Here is a 17,584-nt window from a genome sequence, read left to right on the forward strand (position 1 = left end):
TGGACAGTTCTTCATTTTGTATTAGACTTAGAGAAAATTATTCCTTGTTCTCCAGGAAAATACAGAACTCCCAGTAAAAAATTAAGGAAGCTTCTTTTATGTTTAATAAGTTCAACTGATTTCATAGTTTCCTTGCAGAACTAACAAAAGATCGATTATTCTGGCAGGAAATTAGAATATTTTAAAGGCAGGCTTATCTCTAGTACATCAGCCACTCAGTCAAACTTGGGTTAACCGAGAACCAACTGTGGAAACTGGCCAGATGCTGGCAAGTTAGCTGCAGCTCAAAAGCCACCCTCAGACCCTGATCAGAAAATAGGGTGGCCATGTGTGAGCTGGAGAAGCAGTGGCAGGTTTCTCTTGTCACAGGCAAACCTTTATCTGGATGCTCTTCCCCTTTCTTCCCAGCACCAGGCACTCTGCACTGTCCACTACAGTTTACTGCCTCGTGAGAAGGGAAAATGGGAACACAGCCCCAGGTGAAGGAACAAGTCTGAGGACTGAGAGACCCACTGGAGACAGTCTACATCAAAAGCTCATCCCCAACAGGAGCCTACTGATATGTCTGTACAGGAACAGCAATTGCATGCAAGCGACCCACTGACCCCAAGACTGATGGAATTCAAGTATCCAAGCAGCAGACAAGCAGCAGACAAGCAGCTAAGGCCGAGTCCTCCAAGTCATGACCATCCTGGCTGAGAGAAGGTGACTGTTGACTGTTGTACCATGAAACCATCCATACACACAGGACAAGAGCTGAGAGCCACCACACTAATCATATAGCATCTCTATGTGCCACAAAGCCACTCAAGAGGACAACAGATAGCAAATACAGCTAGGAGCTTATCATCTATTTGGAGATAGGTCTTAGGAAGCCAAATTGCCCTCCTCTTGCCTCAGCCTCCCAAGTCCTGGGAATATATGAATATATAATTACTGTTTTTAAATAACATTTTGAATTGAAATTAAAAGATGCTTTCTGTGAGCATTTAAATGTGACACCACAAAAGGCAAAACTCTGCTGGGGCAGCTTGCATTCCTTACTTCGAAAGCAGGGAACAAAGCTCCCATCTGCTGTTGATGCTGCAATGTCTCCAGGACAAGAGGCTCGCGGTGAGCTCCTCTGCTGAGCTCAGACACTTAGAAGAAATACACTGGGAAAGAGGACTGTGGCACAAGTCCCCACAAAGGAGAAATACTTTCCTATCATAGCAGATATCTGAAATCCAGACAGGATTAATTCAAAATGTTGTCCATGCAGCATGATGGAATGCAATGGGATAACCACAGTGTATATTCCTTCATATTCTTTATAATATCACTCTCTTAAGTTCTCCTAACTATTACACATTGGAAGGAAGCACAGAAGAGAGGGTACTTATCAGAATGGAGTGGGGACAGATAAACTTCAAAATATCAGAGGGGTACAGACACTCGCTCAGCCCTAGATTGCTGCCACACACACACACACAGGTTCTCAAAATCTGTGTTTTCTTTCCTGTCTTTATTACAGGAGCAGAGCAACTTCTCAAAGTTATAGACCTCTCTAGTTAAGAGCCTGTTCATGTGATGGTGTCTGACAGACAGACAGAAAGACAGACCAACACACACACACACACACACACCACAAGAGGTGGGGTAGAGAATTGTACCCTAATCAAGATCACTGAGCAGACTGCACTCAGCTTCTCCTCCAGGAGACGCTCTCCCCTCAGCTCAGAGGAGGGAAAGCCACAATGAGCAGAACCAGAGGGTGATGCTCTGAAGACTGCTTCACACACCAAGGCTGCACAGCTTTCAGTCTCATGCATCCCTTGGTAACGGCCGGTGTCCCCAGGCCCTCCAGTGTTGTGTTCACATAGCATCAAATGGCATCAATGATGGTCACGCCCAGATGGCAGAGCAGAGATGGCTTTCATTCTTCTGTCCTTTGTAGTTTCTACAGTTCACAAGTACCTGTCATTCTATGCAAAAACGATTCTAAACTCTGCTCCCAGACTCTTAATTAAGATTCTGATACTTTGAACAAAAGCACTAGAAAATATGCTATTTTAAATAATCATCAAAATTCAAGAAACTGTGTGATGGCCCATACCTGTAACCCTAGTACTCAGGTGACTCAGGCTCAGAAGTACCAGAGATGTAACCCTCACCTAGCCTGGACTACACTAAGTTACAGGGCAGTCTCACAGTAAGACCCTACTGCAAAAAAGAGCTAAAGCAACAACAAGGCAATCAGAGAATTCAATCTCAAAACGATGCTGGAGCCTGGGCCTTTAGAAGCAGATTTAATACAGGTGTATTAACAGCCTTATGATTTAGACATCTGATTTAACGACTCCCCAACTGACAAAGATAACTAACCCAGTTCACATGCACTCGATATAGCCACAGACCAAGCACTGGAGCCACCTACAAGTCCCAGGGCGAGTTAGAGCTCTCTTCTACTTTCTGACAAAACACAGTCCTCCCTAGACCCGCACCAATACATATTCTAGAGAGAAAATAAAACTGTGTCCACACTAGAGAGTCAACTCATGTTAGATGAGTGGGGTCTTTTTGCTACTGAACAGAGTATGCCTACATGCTCTTGGACAGATAAGGGAAGCTAGGAAAACCTCACATAGCCACAAAAAATTAAGAGATTGTCTCAGAGAACAGTTATCCATCTCCATCCCTGAGTTACTTACAAATATCTTCAACTTTCAATGATTATTTTAAACTTGCTCTAAATGAAATTAAAATGTGGAAAAAATTTTATCTCTTTAATATGTAAATTAAAATATACCAACATTATTATTAGGAAAATAAAGATTTACTTTTATGTAATGAACACAAACATGACTTTCACTTTGTTCCCTGGGAGCATCCCTCTAAGAAAAGGAACAACATCAAGCTTCAGTTCTCACTACGAAAGACTAGGGTGGGAGTTCGAAGGAAGGATACAGTGGTGCCCATGCTTGCAGAGGCCACAGGAGTCCTGTGAGGCTGGTCAGGCCACACCCAGTCCTGGGGCTCCCTTCAGAAGGGTAATTGTGGGCACCAAATGCGGTGGGGAGACCAGCAACAGTTCCCACCTTGCTCACTTAGAAACGTGCAAGCTGGTTCAGCCTTCTGAAAAGACCAGGAAACTAACACCAAAATAAGCCTGATCATTCCTCTGCTTTTCACCCATGCAGTCAACCTGCCCTAATTCTTCAAGGTTAGATCAAGTCTCCTTTCCTAATTACCTAAGCCTCAGAAGAAAGACTAGAAAACATCCTGCCTGGTCTTTTAGATGAATCGTGTATTACTTTCCAGACTCACTAGGCTGTGGCCAACAATTTCTGGTGCAGAGGCCAGGGCCTAATAACAGATCTGAGTCCCTGAAGAAGCTCCTTAGCCCACTGCCCACAAAGGCACCATGTCATTCTGAGGACAGAAAACAATCCAAGTCAACAAGTCCCACCTAGGTTAACAGAGACACAAGTTTACAAGAAACAGAGTGCTATCGGTGAACTAACTGCCTGTAGTAAAGATTTCAGTGGGCCAAGCTTAAAAATCAAACAGCGCCAAAATCATTTAAACAAGAAAATAGACAGAAGGCTTATTACAGGCTGAGGACTTAAATTCCATCCAAAATAACATCTTTATTTTACATGTACATTCGTACATGAGTTTGTATATGTGTTTATTTGATGCTAGAACAATGGTTTCTGAATGGAGGAATGGACTGCACTGTTCTTGTCCCTGAAGGCAGCACTCCCACTGAGAGCATGCCAGAAACCCTCCAACGGCAGGAGATGATTTTGTAATGCACAAGTTAAGTGGCTACATTTTGTCAGGAATGCTACTATACAGGGGCTGGAAAGACAGCTCGAAGTTTAAGAGAATTGTCTGTTCTTGCCAAAGGCCAGGGTTTGGTTCCTGACACCCAAATGATGGCTCACAACTGGCTGTAACTCCCAGAAGACCTGATATGCTCTTCTGGCCTCTGTGGGCATATGTGAACAGATATACATGTGGGCAAAACAAAACACTCATACACAAAATTAAAAACAAAGAAACAAAAGGAAAGAACAGGGTCTCTAAAACCCAACAAAGGGTTACAGAGGAAACAGGGCACATATAAGCTTCCTGAAGAGGCTCCCAGTGACACAGGTAGTTTCAGAGTGGGCTATACTCAGCTGGGAGAGATATCTCTTCTGTAACCACTGCCTCAAATAAAAGTAGTAGAATGACAAACTGGTCAGTTAGAAGATCCAGAGAAGGAAGGTCAAAATGGCGGGCAGGCCTGCTGCTGCAGCATCGAGCAGGTAGCTGGATGGCTTTCGAAAGCGGTATTACAATGCTGCAGGATTCAATACACTGGGGTTAATGCGAGATGATACGATACATGAAACTGAAGATGTAAAAGAAGCCATAAGAAGGCTTCCTGAGAATCTATAATGACAGAATATTTTGAATTAAGAGAGCCCTGGACCTGACTATGAGGCATCAGATATTGCCTAAGGATCAATGGACAAAATATAAGGAAGACAAATTCTACCTTGAACCTCATCTGAAAGAGGTTACTCAGGAAAGAAAGGAGAGAGAAGAGTGGGCGAAGAAATGATCTTATAGTTAAGACCTATGGGTGTGCCATATTTTTACAAAGTTATTTCAACCTGAATCACAATTTAAGAATTATTGTTCTACCTATGTCTCACTTTAAATAAACGGAGGAGGAGGGGGAGGAGGAGGAGGAGGAGGAGGAGGAGGAAGAGGAGGAGGAGGAGGAAGAGGAGGAGGAAGAAGAGGAAGAAGAAGAGGAAGAGGAGGAGAAAGAGGAGGAGAAAGAGGAGGAAGAGGAAGAGAAGGAGGAAGAGGAAGAAGAGGAGGAAGAAGGAGGAGGAGGAAGAAGGAGGAGGGAGGAGGAGGAGGAGGAGGAGGAGAAGGTGATGGTGGTGGTCCAGAGGAAGCTTTGTAGGCCCCCAGCTTACAGAAGATCTTTGTAGGTCTTCACCAGCTATTGCTACAGTGCAGATAATCATGCCGATCAAGTGTGCCCACAGCCTGTGCCCTGACGAAGGGTGAAGACTACTCAAGGAAGAAAAGTAACTCACAGGTGATAATGCCCTGTGAAATCCCAAACCTGCAGGGTTCAGTGCAGGAAAGAATATGTCCTGAGCAGCAGACCATGCAGCCAAGCAAAGAGCTTTGGAGAGTAGGCACCATAAAAGCTGTCACCACTCTGATGCAGGCTCACAGAGCAGCACTGGGTGTACTAACAGCACATCATTCAAAGTGTCTATGACCAAGCCCACAGCCTCACACTGCTCTGCATCTCTTGTAAACCTCCTTGTGATTTTACAGTGAGTGTGTGGCATCTGCATTTTTTTTCTTTTTTCTTTTTGGAAGTTAAAACAAACACAAATTAGGCCTGGTAGAACAGAGCTGTGATCTCAGTGGGAGGTGGAGGTAGGAATACCAGGGTTCAAGGTCAGCCTCAACCATCACGCAAAGTCCAGGCCAGCCTCAGATACAGGAGACCCATCTAAGTAGGAAACAAAAGCAGATTGGTGGTTCCTGGGCACAGAGAAAGGGAGTACAGGTTTTAACTGCTAGATGTGATGACAACATTCTCCTGTGCTGGAGAAATGGATTGGTGTGGATTATGTTCTTCCTCACTCCAGTTTTACATCTGGTGGACTCATATTAATTTTTTAAAAATCAAAAAGAAGTGTTAAAAACATGAGTATAATGTGTCCTAGGAAGACAGAACAGGTCCATGCTGCCTGCAGACATGTTTTTTTCTGAGAACAAGGCTAGTGCCTGTGGCCCAAACCCTTTCTAGGCCCTGTGGCCAGCTGAGTAAGAGGCAAAAGCTTCTGGGTGGAAATGAAAAGAGAGAGCATCTTAAAGTTCCTTCTTTATCCTGCCAGCTTGAATACTCACTCACTACCGCTGACTCCCACTGAGAGCAGAGAGGATGCCAGTCAACACCACACCGTGCCAGTTTAATTTAACGGTATTATTTTGCCTTGCTTTGCAATTACTCCCACAGTCCCTGGGGGAAACTAATGGATTACTAAAAATAAAGTGGGGATTAAGTGAATCATTCGGGTGTTTTGGCTCCCAACTCAAACTGGCTTTAACAGAAAGGAAATGGACTGGCTCAGACGCTGCATATCCCAAGTGGGGACAGGCTCCAGGGCTGGCTGCCCTGGGTTCTGGATTCTAGACTTTGTCTTCCACCCTGTGTGGTTTTCTTGCTCAGGCTGGGAGCCAGCAGGCTAAAGCCACACCAGACCTCACAACAGCATGCAGTGATATCCCGGGAGAGAAGCAGAGGCTTCCCTGAGCTCTGTGAGAGATGTGAGAGATGACTTCTGCCAGAAGAGCCAGGTACAGCTGCCTCAGGGTCTCCTCAGGGTCTCCACTGGGGTCTCTCGCTGCAACCCTGCCACAGGGTCTCCCACCCAGAGTCTCACAAGCTAGAACAGGGATAGGGCTGTTTCTGAGACCACCCTCCTGGCTAGGCACTGCCTCAGAATGGACAATGGAGCTAAAGTTGGCAAACCAGTGTGGACACGCAGCTCAGGACTGCAGCACCAGGCCCACTCTTCAGCTGTACTCAGCTTCCCTGACCCACAACACAAGGACTAGATACGTGTGTGAAATGGCCTGGCCCTGGTACCCACTCTGCTGGCCACTGCAGACAAACACTGTGTGTACAGGAGCATACAGGTCATGAGTATTGAGATGTATTTGTATGTGAAACTACCAAAAAAAAAAAAAAAAAAAAAAAAAAAAAAACCCAGGAAATAAAGTAAATGCTTTTAAAAGAGGAAACTAAGCTATTTTTCTTGCTTTTATATTTCTCTCTCTGCAATCAGAAACTTGAAACATACATACTAGGGTTTACCCAAATGATGGATGGTCCACTTGCCCACATATATCTGAGGGCTCCATCCCCAGGAAAGCCAAACCTAGAAAGCCAAAAGTTTGCAACGTTGTATGGTGTGGTTACTTACTGTATTCTGGTGCCATGGCCACAGACTTAAGACAGCAGCATCCACACTAACGACATATGACCTTCAAACAAAGAAGAAACACTTTGTAAGAGCATACGAAAGGCCACCAAGATACACTGCTCACACAATCTTGACAAAGGACTTATCTTTGAGGTGGACAGGCTAGCATTCCTGAAGCAAGCAGCACTAACTGGGTTACAAGTGGAGGTGTCTACAATACTAGTCATTGTAAACATTCCTAAGACAGTGTCAACTGTAGATCAAACTTTTATTTATTGATAGATAGATAGATAGATAGATAGATAGATAGATAGATAGATAGGCAGACAGACAGACAGACAGACAGACAGACAGACAGACAGATTTCTCTCTATTACCCTGGCTGTCCTGGGACTCGTATGTAGACCAAACTGCCCTTGAACTCACAGACATCCCCCTCTGCCTCGAGTGCTAGAGTTACAGCTGGGTCCAGCCTGGGACTTTGCTTTTTTCGTTTCACTTTCGTTTATGTGTATGTGTCTGTATTCAGTGCATGCGCTGTGGGTGCCTGGAGGTCAGAAAGGGGCACTGAGTCCCTGAAGCTGGAGTTTCTGCTGGCAATAGACTGGGTCTCTGCAAGAGCAGGAGGCTCTCAACTGCTCCGCTGTTTCTCCAGCCCCAAATCCAACTTTCAAAAATCAAAATAAACAGCACATTGTTCTGGACTTCTAAAACAAAAAGGGAAAAATAAGAAATGAATCTCAAGGGCTAGAGAGATGGCTCAGAGGTTAAGAGCACTGACTGCTCTTCCAAAGGTCCTGAGCTCAATCCCAGCAACCACATGGTAGCTCACAACCATCTGTAATGAGATCTGATGCCTCTTATGGGGTGTGTCTGAAGATAGCTACAGTGTACTTACATATAATACATAAATAAAATAAATAAATAAATAAATAAATTTGGCCCAGAGAGAGCAGGGCTGGAGAGAGAAGAAAAAGTGTCTGAAGACAGCTACAGTGTACTTACATATAGTAAATACATCTTTGAAAAAAGAAAAAGGAAAAAAAGAAATGACCTTCAAACATTATGTAAATTTAAAAGAAAATGTAAGAAGCATGTTAGCCTGACCTCTCCAATACTTAATTAACCTACTCCTAATATAGCATAAACCTGGGTAAATCAGCTTCAATTTCTAAATCTCTAAACTCATGAATCTGAGGCAATGGGCTTGCTCAGAAAAAAAAAGAGAGAGAGAGAGAAAGCACATATCTGCCTCAACAAAGACTCTTGGAGACTGGAATGGTTTTAATATTCACAAATAAGAGTGCTGTCCCTGCCCAGCCTGGAGATCTAATAACAGTACAATGGAAACCCTCGTTGGTGGCACTTTTAGGAGGCTGAGGAGTTTGAGACCAGCATAGGTAACAGTGCAACAAACATAGAAAATATTAATGAGAACGTCAAAACAAAATAGCAAATCACACCCTCTATTAAAAGGACCTTATGATGGATGGTTAGTTTTGAACGCCAGCTTCCCAAAACCTGAGAACCAAGTTTGAATTGAACAATTATTTAGATCAGACTAGCCTGTGGGCATGTCTGTGGAGGGTGGCCTTGACTGTTAGCTGATAAAAGGACATACACTCAGAACTGTACAGGGTGAGAGAGGAGCAGCAGGGAGCACGGGTGTGCTCACTTCCCTCTGGCTCCTGACTGTGCTGTGGGTCGTGGCACATCACTAATGGTTTAAGTGTTGACTTTTCAAGAAGCAGCCCTGACTTGGACCAGCTCTGACTTCTAAGCCTGTGCTTTCCATACCTTGTACCTCTTGGGTTCATCTCACAGTGTGATAATCCATTTCACCATAAACTTTAACTCAATATTGTAATTTCCTGAGTGGTAAGCAAATGATTAGTTAGGAGAGGTAAAGATTACACAGAAGCCAGGGACCACAGACCACAGGCCCCACAGTGCAAACTACGTTCTATTCCAGAGAGCTTTATCAAGAGACAAAAAGAGAGGAAGATACAAGGATGGGAGTGGAGCCTGCAGAACTGGCACCAGTGGGAAACTGGAATGCACTGGAAGCTAAAGCAGAAAGATTAAGTCCCGGGACATCGTGCAAACTGTAGAAGCAAAGGGGCCTCTGACCATCTGCTGGCCTTCCCTGCAGCGGGCCTTCCCCTGAAACAGGGGAGTGCCACTGCAGGTGTCCTCCTGGTGCTTCCTGGAACCCATTTCCATTGACTTTATTTCTTCTGAAAGATCCAGGGACACATAAAACTTCTTTAAATACACCTGCATGTGTTTCTCTTGTTTGTCTACTTTTCAATATAAAGCCTGAGCCATGAAAAGCAATGTGTCTCCCAACAACATGGACAGAAATGTTCAGTGCAGTGTGGCTCCTGGAGCCAAAACCTAGAAGCCTTCGCAATGTGTATCCACATTAAAGGAGAATGAAGGGGTTCCGTAGAATAGAGCTTCGGGGAGAAGGACGAAACACTGCCTGCCTTCAGCAGAGCTGCTACCTGCTCTCATGGTCACACGGGCCTTGTATCTGGTGTAAGCCCTTTACTACCACTGTACTGCTATCAGTTATTCCCATTGTTTATGTGGGAGCTCAATCTGCCTGGAATTGAACAGTAAAAACAGCAAGACAGCCCATAGGTCACTTGACACAACCCCATCATTCTTAAATCAATTTCCTACTTCTTTTTTTTTATTGATAAATTTTATATTTATTTTCCTGTATTTTACAAGCTGACAGTTATGTTATTTATTGAAAAAAGACAGAATACGGACCTCCTCCTCCCATTATCTGAAGAATAAAAAGTTTTATTTTTTCTATAATTTGTGCTATGCCTGCTTGCTATCATAGTTTTTAAGAAATTTCAGTAATGACCCCACAGTTTTATGGAGGAGAATCATAACATTTTTCATTGCCATGGACTCTCCACAGCCAACTCCCCACATGTGATTGATGCAACTCTTTATTTAGTGGGAGAAGGTTCTTACTTCTTTTTTTTTTTAAGTGTGTGTGTTCTCAAGCATGTGATTTACTTACTTGTTTTATGTAAATGAGTGCACTGTAGCTGTCTTCAGACACCAGAAGAAGGCATCAGATCCCATTACAGACACTTGTGAGCCACCATGTAATTGTTAGGAATTGAACTCAGACATTTGGAAGAGAAGCCAGAGCTCTTAACTGCTGAGCCAACTCTCTATCCCCTAAGTTCTTACTTCTTGAAATCGCATGTTTCAAAGTCTTTGCCTGTACTTTTCAATCCTGACAGCACCCATTTCTCCAAAGTGATTGCTTTCTCCAAGAATGGTGTTTACAAATAAAAATCCAGATACCAGGTGCTGCTGTCACTAATGGCATGCATGTGTACAATGGCAAGCATGTATTTATATGCTATCAATCTACCATCCACCTCTCAGTCTACTGTCTATCATCTATCCATTATCTACCAGCTAGCTAGCTATCCATACATCCATCCACACATCCATCCATGCATCCATCCATCCATCTAACATAGCCACAGCTGTTTATAGAAACTCAATAAGCTTTGTATAAATTTTACATTACAAGAAAAGACCAAGAACGTCAACCCTCCATTGCAAGGTCAGGATTGGACAGCAGTCCTCTCTCACAACTATTACCTACTACACAGAAAGAATGTCAGATTAATGCAGAAAATGAAATATTTAATAATGGTACTTGTACACATCTGTTTTCATCCGTGTGAAATTAAACTGAATTCCCATTCTTCCTTTTGTATAAAAGATAGATCCCAATTTAGACTACCTTGCTTGTGAAAGGCAAGATTATAAAACTTTTGGTAGATAATAAAAGATACTGAATGACTTCATAAACATACATAACAGAAAGGCCACAAGCACTAATAATAAGTCCTCTCCATTCCAGCAATGCAGGAATTGTTTAAGGATGACATGATAGAACAACAGGTCACAAGCAACAACCAAAAACACTAACAAGATAAATAACTGCACTTATAACTTCTAAACAAGTAGAAGGGGCAAATGACTGAGCAGAAAAACAGGAGAAGCTGGAAAAGGGACCCAGAAAGTGATAGCAAGTTTCTTTAACAACTGGAGAAACTGGGTCAGGGTATTCTGCTTTGTATTCAAAAAGACCTGGGTTCAAGCTACAGCACCACCAAAACCAACCAACCAAAGTCCAAATATACCAAAAAGCAAACAAACTAGCAGCCAGAGAAATATAAAAAGGTACCTTCATTAGCTTATCACTAGACTTAATGCTTAGACAGGGGAGAACAGCAAAGATGTGTAACAATGAAATGCTCAAGGTGCTACACAGGACAGATCCAAGGGTCTACCCTGGTGCAGTCTCACAGGACAGATTCAAGGGTCTATCCTGGTGCAGTCACACAGGTGACTATGGATAGACCCATAGGTCTATCCATCCAGCAACTTCACCCTCACATTTCTGTTTACAAGGCAGAAACACAAAACCTACACAAATTCCAACAGAAAGTGAAATAGATTTTAGCAGTGAACTATAAAATTGAATGTACCACATTAAAATCTAAAAGTACTATGCCATGAAAGAAATTAACATAATCTTAAATTTTGAAATTATATGAAAGCCATATCATGATCACTAACAAAATTAAACTGCAGCTCTCATTCATTATTTATTGAAAGAAGATTCTTAAATTCCCAGAATCCAGTTGCAACATTTAAAAAAGCTTTCTTCATTTCTTATAAAGGACAAAAACACTGATAGAAGATAGACTGCTAAAAGATCACCACTCAGAAGGACTATGGAAATTGGAAGAATGTAACTCCTTAAACCACAACTCCACTTTGTAACACAGAGCTTACTGCCCAGTGTGAGTTTCAATACACATAAAGTAAGCTATATGTTTCATATGTATGTGTCATAGATGTTACAGGCATCTATGACACATCTTATGGTTTAACTCAGAGGTTCTCAACCTTCCTAATGCTGTGACCCTTTAATATAGTTCCTCATATTGTGGTTATCCCCAACCACCAAATTATTTTCATTGCTACTTCGTAATTGGTAATTTTGCTACTGTTACGAACTGTAATATAAGTATGTTTTCTGATGATCTTAGGTGACACCTGTGAAAGGGTGGGTCAACATCCTTCCACTTCACCCCACCACCACTCAATGGGTTGAGAACTGCTAGAAAAGGGATGAGTACTGAAGACTTAATTCTTATTGCAATGCAGCAGTATCCCTGAGTCTATAGTTCTGGAGTGTGTATGGTCTGAACTCACACCCAAAGAAGGTGGGGGTTGGCGGCTGAGAACCAGGCAGATTCATCCACTCTGGGGTAAATGTAATGTACAAAAATACATTCCCTTAGAGGGGGAACTCTGAAAGTGTCAACAGTATGTCAATAAGAGAAACCCAAATAAAAGAAAGCTAATAGGACAACTCTGTAAGACTTTGCAATGCTGAGTCCTGCATGCCATGTGAAGGGACACCATGACATAGTTTCCCACCCCCTGGAGCAGAGCCAGCAGGGCATGGGTCTCTAGGAGTGTTGATGCATGCTGGGCTTGAGGCTTGTTTGTATTTAAAAAACAAAAAACAAAGCAAACAAACCAAAAATTCCTTCATGTTCCTCCTTCAGAAAATACTCTCCCAGCCAAGGTTATTGGGAGATGTCCTCTCTGCCAAGATAAATGACTCCATGTTAATCAGCAATAGCTCAATTTCAGGAGTCAAGGGTGCATCTAATGTCTCAGAAAAAAAATAGTAAATGCTGTGACCTTCAGGACAGTCCTTAAGGCTGTGAGAAAGAATTCTTAAAACATGAGTTCAAAAATATGTAATTTCTCAACTATCCAAAATATAAGGATGCAGTATTGTATGAGGGGTTTCACAGTCCTAAAAGAAAAAAGGCAGCTGCATTTATAAGCCAGCTTGTCAGAAAGATACAAAGGCAGGCAGATCCCTGAGTTCAAGGTCAGCCTGGGACAGAGACAAGGTAGGCCCAGGCATGGTGGGAGCAGTGATCTAAGAGCAGATCCTACCCAGCTAGCTTACTGTCTGTGCTTAAAAGAGCAGGCAGGTCTCTGAATTCATTTGAGATGTTAAATATGAGTGAGTGTGTGTGTGTGTGTGTGTGTGTGTGTGTGGTCTTTTCCTAGGAGTCAAGGCGCTAAGGTCAAAATATGGAGATTGGTGGGATAATCAAAAAGGACCTGGAGTAAATGACTGAATTGATATGTACATAAAAGATTGGTCTTTGGCCTTTGAGAGCAGAGCTACCAGGATGAGTTCTCTTGAGAGCCAGCAGGAGCAGAACACAAGGCTGTCTGTCAGCTTATACCCAGGACTGACATCCTCAGAACCCCTTTCCAAGCTGAGGCAGGTCCTTGGCACTGCCATGTTCCTTTAAATGGGCTATCTTCAAAGGGAAACTGAGACGCCTGGTCTCAGAGAAACCATAATGACCTTCACGAACATTCAGCTTTAGAGCTTACTGCTAAAATCCAGTGAGAGAGACAGCAAGAGAAACCCCTCACATCACTTAAGTTTAACAACTTCAAAGAAAATTCAGGAAGAAACTACATGTGGGATCATATGCTGTTTTCCTGTGAGCCACATGGTCTAACTGGTACAAGAACCTGGCTAGACTAGGTGCAAAGGTGCATTCACTCAGTAACCAAAACAAAACTAAAACACCCTAAAGTGAGGGTTCCTTGGACCCTTTAAAGTGATAGATGCTAGTTATCTGAAAGAGTTATAAGCCACATTATTTCAATTTGGCGTCAAAGGTAATATTTCCCTTGGGTTTAAATGGCTATTGTACTGGCTGGTTTTGTGTGTCAACTTGACACAGGTTGGAGTTATCACAGGGAAAGGAGCTTCAGTTGGGGAAGTGCCTCCATGAGATCCAGCTGTGGGGCATTTTCTCAATTAGTGATCAAGGGGGAAGACCCCTTGTTGGTGGTACCATCCCTGGGCTGGTATTCTTGGGTTCTGTAAGAGAGCAGCTGAGCAAGCCAGGGGAAGCAAGCCAGTAAGAAACATCCCTCCACAGCCTCTGCATCAGCTCCTGCTTCCTGACCTGCTTGAAGTTCAGTCCTGATTTCCACAACAGTGTGGAAGTATAAGCTCAATAAACCCTTTCCTCCCCAACTTGCTCCTTCGTCATGATGTTTGTACAGGAATAGAAACCCTGACTAAGACAGCTATATAAAGGTATTCAGAATTCAGATGATTAAGGGCCATATTTTATACATGTAACAGTAGGTACAAAATCCAAAGACAGATGGCAGCTACACAGAAGCATCAGTGGCAGCCTGGACTAACTGACAGCAATACTTGAAAAGTGCAACTTCACGGTCCATAGAAGAAATTTCCACTGTTAAGTAAAGGTGAGATCTTTGCTTATAGAAGCAGCAAATATTCAGGATAGTAGACTGTTATGGAATACACTAGAGGAATGTTTTGGCAAACCACTAGCTCTTATTCTCAAGGGTACACACTAAGTATCAGCCAAACAGTTGCTGAATTTATTAATATAATTTGGTACAGGAATTCTCCATTCTTTCTCCCAGAACACATAAATAAATCAGAAGCAATGTGTGCTTTCCTCTCTACAGTAACAACTGTGCATTTGGCCTGAATTCTAAATAATCAGGTTCTTTATGAAAAATTTGAAATCAAGCCAATATACAAATCTTCTCACTAAAAATAAGCACGAGCAAACAGGCTCAAAGTATTAGTGTCCTATTTACTGGAATGGAGGACTTCTCTCAGAAAGGCTGCTTAACAGCACTGTATGTGATCTCAGTCAGCAAAACCTAACAGTTGCTCAGCACCTGGGGGAGGAGCACTCAAGGGCTGGCTAAAGGCATTAGCACCTGCAGTCTAAAACCCTGGGGTTTCCTAACCAATCACATAGCATCTTTCTACCATGACTAGGGCTAGCATGGGTATGATCATGAGTTTCATGTATTAACTTGCCTAGCCTATAATGCTCAGTTAATTTGGTCAAATACAAATCTAGAATGGGGGAGGGGGGAATATGCTATATCCTTGGGCTTCCAAGTAGAGCAAACAGAGAAGAACAAATCCCACTAATCTAGGTGTTAGATGAAGGTGTTTTAGATGTGGCTAACACCAACAATAGTGAAGATTACCACAAGCTATGTGTCTGGCCCTCCTCCATTCAATCTGCTGAATGGCCAATAAAAGCCCAAAAAGGGCAACAAAGTCCTGCCTTGCACTTGCATGGCCTGCCTGAGCTTCTAATCTCTGCTACTAACCTCCCCAAGCACCTAAACCCTCTTCTTTTCTACGCCAAGTCTTCTTTTCCAATCAGAAACCAATCTCCCTATACACAAAAATATTCATTTCTGTACAAATATGCTCTTTCATAAATACAACTACTGGTTGTTTTTCTAATGCACCTTGACTGGTAACAGCAGGTTAAAAGAAAAATTGTTTATTCTGCTCATACCCTAGCACCCTGTGTTTGAAGATTTTCCCCCAACCACCAGTTGCCCAATTCTTGAGGCCCACTGGTAATTCCCAACCCCACAATTAAGTCAATGTTCCTACTGTGTGCATCTGTCATCAGCTTAGATGTCTTAAGTCAAGGCCATGTTCCCACAATACTGTTCCCATTTCAAATGCTAAACATGAGACTAGTTCTCTGTACTTCTGAAGGTTAAGTAACTCGGTCTCCTAGAGTTTAATAATTTCTTAGAATGGCTCACAGAACTCAAGAGATCAATGACCACAATTATTGGCTTATTACAAAGGGAACAACTGAGGAAAAGCCAAGTGGAAGACATGACATGATTGACAGAGGGAGAGAGCACTCTGCCCACCTTATGTGAGTTAGCCCAGAAGCTTCTTCCAGGGATTGTCACGGAGGAGGGGCTTCATCACAAAGGCTTTAGGAACCACATGTGAGTGACTAAACCACTGGCCATTCATGATCAACAAGTCAATCCCACAAACCAAAATAGCCAAATGCTTGCCTCAATCCCTGAAGGTAGGAAGGTTCTAGATATCAATCAAGGCCAAGACTGAAGTACAACGGTTTGCTAGGATTCCAGGATGTGATTGATACACAGCAGGGGAAACAAGATTAGTAGGCTTTTCAAAATGATTTATGAAGTTAAAATGCACATAACAGCCCACAACTGCTAAGTGCATGTTTCAAGTTTTTGCCAATGTGGCCTACTGTGTTACTGCTGCTCAGTTAACAAATGGAACTGCTGTCACTTCAGCAGGTCCTGGTGACTTCCAAAGCTGATGGTCACTGTGGCTGCCAGCACCACAGACTGCTTTGGCCCATTTCTGAGCTGCTTATGTACAGCAAGAGCAAAAGGACATTTACATCAAGTCATAAGCACCACACCAAAGGACCATCTCCCCAGTGCTGCTGCTGAATACCTTATTACTTTCTAGCTTGACCATGTAAAGCCACTATGAAACTGGACATTCTCCTGGAGCACACACAGCTTATTGGTGACCTGTACCCCAGAGTACAAATGCTAAGTCAATCATTGGGTCGAGTTTTACTTCCAGGAGCAGCACACACGATTAAGATCTCCTGCTCCACACCTGGATGAGTAGCCTGCCTCACCTGCTCTATACTTAATGAGTCGCCTGCCTGCCTCAGCTGCTCCACACCTGGATAAGTAGCCTGTCTCACATCTCACATGCTATCCTGCTAAGGCTACAATGTTTTATCACCATGCATCTGATTTGTACTTCCCTAATAAATGACTCTGAGGACATCTTTAGAAGGTTCTGGACTTCTTATTCAATACGCATCTTCCTGTGACCTGCTTGTTCAAGTGTTGTATCTCTCAATACTGTTATGGAAGTGTTATTCTTTCACATTCTTCATATACTGCAGCTATAATGCTATAAATCATACAAAAATCTCTTGATTATGATTTGTCATTTTACTCTCACCTTTTTTTTTTTTTATGAAGAGCTTCTTAGTGCTAATGCCATTCAATTTACCACCTTCATAGAGCCAATTTCAATACAATGCAAACACTCCCACTTCTGTGAAGTAAGAACAATTACAGTTGAGGATGGAACAGTTCAGAGATGGAGTGGCAGGACAGTGCAGCGTGTTCTGTTCTGGTTTCCATCCTCAGCACCCAAAGGCACAAGTTCCTTAAACTAACTCAGCATCAAGCAGGATGTCTACACCAGGGCGGTAACCACGGGAAAAACGTCTATACACTGTGTTTTACAAGTTTTAGTTTGCTTAGTGCTAGGGACTAAACCCATGGCTTCAAGTATGATAAGACTATTATGTTCCATTGAACCTATGACGCATAACGAGTATTTTAACTCAAAGCAAATAGAGCACAGATAACTTTGTTTTGTTGAGAGAAAGAAAGAGAGAGACAGACAGAGACAGACTGAGACTGATTGATTCCTAGGAGTTGGAAAGATGGCTCAACAGTCAAAGAGCATTTCCTCTTCCAGATGACTCAAGTTTAATTCCCAGCACCTATGTCCTATGTCCAGCTCACAAGTGTAACAGCAGCTCCTGGGGAATCAGACACTCTCTTCAAGCCTGTACAGACACACGCGCGCGTGCACA

At 42.8% G+C, this 17,584-nt stretch overlaps 1 protein-coding gene and 1 pseudogene across 8 annotated transcripts in view; one reads left to right on the forward strand and one right to left on the reverse strand.

The window, feature by feature from the left end:
* Positions 1–17,584, reverse strand: part of Sipa1l1 (signal induced proliferation associated 1 like 1) — a 258,641-nt gene that overhangs the window by 125,831 nt on the left and 115,226 nt on the right. For 7 of the 8 annotated variants that reach the window (XM_052185511.1, XM_052185514.1, XM_052185506.1 and 4 more), the window contains one exon: positions 6,996–7,056. The gene's annotated coding sequence lies outside the window, so the exon portion shown is untranslated. Of the gene's footprint in view, positions 1–6,995; positions 7,057–7,372; positions 7,402–17,584 lie in introns of those variants that run through there. The other variant, XM_052185513.1, reaches the window with a different exon arrangement.
* Positions 4,186–4,594, forward strand: LOC127687168 (cytochrome b-c1 complex subunit 7-like; annotated as a pseudogene).

This window comes from Apodemus sylvaticus, chromosome 6, assembly GCF_947179515.1.
Source record: "Apodemus sylvaticus chromosome 6, mApoSyl1.1, whole genome shotgun sequence".
NCBI classification, from domain to species: domain Eukaryota; kingdom Metazoa; phylum Chordata; class Mammalia; order Rodentia; family Muridae; genus Apodemus; species Apodemus sylvaticus.